Here is a 3,686-nt window from a genome sequence, read left to right as displayed (position 1 = left end):
TCCTTAAGAACCACATCATTTTACGTTGCCCCAGTTTACTCAACAGTAAATGAGAACTTGCTGACAACTGCTGCAGCTCTCTCTCTCTTCCTCCCTCTCTCTCTCTCTCCCTCCCTTTCTCATGTCAAAACATTAGTTTCTGCTCAGTCAAGGGTCGGTGAGCCGAGAAGGTATTTGTGATTGCTCGCGAACGCGTAGACACTTAAAACAAATAGAAAAAGCGTGGCACACACTATCAGGTCTTATTTGTTTGCGAGCGAAGGGTAAGCTTTTAAGCTTTTTATCTTCTTACATATACATATATTTATATATAATGCTTTTTTATTCTTATTCTTTCAGATTCCTTGCTTGCGCGTGTGGATCAAAAGAAGGAGTACGTATAACACAAATTGAAGTCATCTATAATGTAAATCATACATTTTTCTGGTGAGTTCAACTTTTAAAGTATTTTAAACATCAAAATATATAGATTCATACTCCACAAGCCCCAGACGAATTAGAAAGCTGGTGCATAGCTTAGGTTTCTTTGATACTTATCGGAAAGACAGATCTGTTTCTGCATATTGATCCTTTTTTTATCGATGACGTTCCTAGAAGATATATGTCGTATTTTTCCCTGTTGAGACGAGTAGGTTTTTGTATCCAACCCTAAAACACTTAGAAATCTTGCAACAAATGTGCTAACAAATGTGATTTATTCATTATATCTTCAGCAAATTTTTTTGTTTTTGGTTTTGTTTTTGATTTTTTTTTTAACACAAGGTTTCCTTTGGTTTATAAGGTTAAGATATGACTATATTGTACAGCAGTTTCGAGAAAACGCTGTATATTGACACGCTTTTTTTTTATTGCTACTAAGAGCAATTTTTCGTTAGTGATCTTGCTAAAACTTTGTAAAAAATCATGAATATCTAATTTCTCATATCAGTTAAATTTACACTGTTGGGTGTGTTGCATATAGGAAATCAATCTTTGTTACATATCCTTTCGATATCTTAGATTGTATAAAATAAGAATAAATCATTTAACTAAAATATCTCCATTTTGTGTGGTAGGCCTAAGACAAATCATGTTTAACTCCACTGCTTACTCTTTGGGTGATTTTTTTACGCAGTAACAAATTTTCAGATCTGATTTCCGGTCCTTTCTCGGTCTACATTTTTCTTAAAGATATTCACTTTTACCAGCTGCTTATTTTCCTAGGAGGGTACTGCCCTCCCTTTTCTGAATATTTCTTGTATATTTCTTTTTAAATCTTCTATAAAGATCGTCGTTTTTCGTCGCAAATACAATCACAATCTCTGAAAAGAACCATGAGAGTACATGTGTTCATGTGACGAAGCCCTTGTGAATACCCACTCACATATACATACAAATACAAAATATACACATACGAAGTAAATACTAAAAACTGATTTTGCACATAAATTTTCGATTTTAGATTAAATTTAATTTAAAAGTGAACATTTGTATGAATCACATGGCTCTGAAACTTCGGTATTAAGACTGTTTCCAACAGCTGAACGAAATGTAGCACGTAAAATTCGTGTTTCTCGCAGAAGAGCTTTGTTGTAACATTCCAGTTAAGAGATCTAATTCGAGATCATATATTCCAAAGTGCTGATCAATCGAACACTAACAGTCAGCAATATGAGTCGTGTACAATACGACGAAACTTAAACTCCCAATTACTTTGCCTACGTAACTACAATTAAACACCATGTTTAGATAGGTTTTCAAAAATGTGAACAATAGGAGCGCTGAAATTTCATTAGTATTTCGTCAGTGTAGAGAGCGGAGTCAAAGCTTTCCGCTCTAAACTATTACTCTCAGGTGATCCGTTGGCCAACTAAAAGTCTCTCCTTATCGCTTTCAACGGTGCAACAACAAAGAAAATCATGAGTTTTAACTAAAATATTGTTCACTAAAACGTTTTGAAAATCTTCGGTTTTACAAACAGTGGATAAAATTAATTCCCTCGGAGATAGTATCTTGTTATATTATATACTAGGTTCAAAGACCTAGAGGGGTCTTACTGGAGGGGAGAAATGGGAGGTGCGCATTAATTCAGTTATTTTATACAGGTGTTGTTTTGTCTGAAGGACCAAAAGTTGTTTGGTCTGAAGGACCAAAGGCAGTTCGAACCATCTCGTCAATTTTTTCGGACTGCATTTGTTTAAAACGTTGTTTCTTTTTAAGATTATGGGATGTAATATGAGTGAGATTTGTCTACTACTTCTAACAGGTCGCACGACCACATAAATGCTCACTCCATTGACTTCAGGGATGGTAAACATTTCTAGGTAGCGCAGTAGTTAAGTGAGGTAGCACAGCACTGAACTAAATCTATCACATTTTGTTTTAACCTTCTCGGTTCTCAGGTGAAACCGCAAAGAGGGGTTATCTTTTGTCCATCTCTGGAGTCAAATGAAATAAGTATCTGTAATAGCCTGACAAATCGATTCATTTATCCCTATCCCCATTAATTTAAACATTGGCTTTGTAATGTCAGAAGAAGTTTAAACCCAAACGACGCAAATCGATACTTCATTTAAACTAAATACCTAACTGATTTGTTTCATGAAGATTATCTTGAACAAAAAAGCTGTTACATATCAATATATCTAGTTATTTGTATGCGTATTTGTGTATGAGAGGGAAAGAAACATTTGAGATAGAGACTGAAGGAAAACGACGGAATTAAATGAATAAAATAGATTTTGAGTTTATGTATTAATATGAGCATATGTATAAATTCATGTCTTCCATATGTGTAAATTATTTTTGTGTGTTTCTGCATTTGTATCCAATATTAATGCTTATGCATCCGATAGTATGCTTATGCATCCGATATTATTTAATCTTACGTTTGCATCGCCGTGGCATACCAGCAAATGATTTTTACACAATTTATATAATTACCGGCGATTCAATTCGTCCCTGGTTCGGTTCAGGTGTTTGATGTTGATAAGCCACAAAAATGGCGAAATATCGGTATCCATCATTCCTGAATGGAATCGGAGGCAAGTTGTCTCACTTGTCTTTGACTTCCAGGTGTTTTTAACACCCATCATAATGAGGGAGTCGTCTCCCAGGCGTTACGCCTCAGCGAGCCGGCGAACAAACAAAACGCATGCAGTGAGCATGAGCGATTGATCGATGTTTACAACACTAGTAACAGAATACAAGATAAGAAAATGAAATTATATATACATAGCTACATGCATACATACATACATACATACATACATACATACATACATACATGCATATAGTTATTTTTTCAAATCTATGTTGCTTTGTCTATATGTTGAAAGGCATACAGAAACACAGAGAGAGAGAGAGACAAAAGTAAAAATATTTATCATATACGAGAGGATGCTGAAAAGTTCCTGGTATTAAGGGCATCGCATAAGATCTGGTTGGAGGCCCAGCCTTCTGAGTTCTTTTACAGGGTCACTGCAATAAATGTGTGAATCCGAGAGAGGAATAATAAAATCATGTATTTTCTTTGACCGAAAGCCAGGAACTTTTTCAACACCCCCTCGTATATATATATAGTCGTTCTTTGAAGTTTGTGTTCCGTTCTATTGACTTGCACTTAAAATTCCCGCGTATTAAATCAAAACTTGATAGTTACTATGGTGACAACAATTCCTGCCTCTCTCTCACTCACTCTTTCTCTC

The 3,686-nt window shown here is 35.2% G+C and overlaps 1 protein-coding gene across 10 annotated transcripts in view; it reads left to right on the top strand.

Moving 5' to 3' along the window:
- The window catches only part of LOC106873997 (potassium voltage-gated channel protein Shaw), a 524,001-nt gene that overhangs the window by 272,608 nt on the left and 247,707 nt on the right, over nt 1-3,686 (top strand). For all 10 annotated transcript variants that reach the window (XM_014921547.2, XM_014921546.2, XM_014921542.2 and 7 more), the window contains one exon: nt 340-426. The gene's annotated coding sequence lies outside the window, so the exon portion shown is untranslated. The remainder of the gene's footprint in view (nt 1-339; nt 427-3,686) is intronic.

This window comes from Octopus bimaculoides, chromosome 4, assembly GCF_001194135.2.
Source record: "Octopus bimaculoides isolate UCB-OBI-ISO-001 chromosome 4, ASM119413v2, whole genome shotgun sequence".
Classification (NCBI taxonomy): domain Eukaryota; kingdom Metazoa; phylum Mollusca; class Cephalopoda; order Octopoda; family Octopodidae; genus Octopus; species Octopus bimaculoides.
Note: the sequence above shows the minus strand (reverse complement) of the source record. Positions and strands in the feature narration are given on the sequence as shown.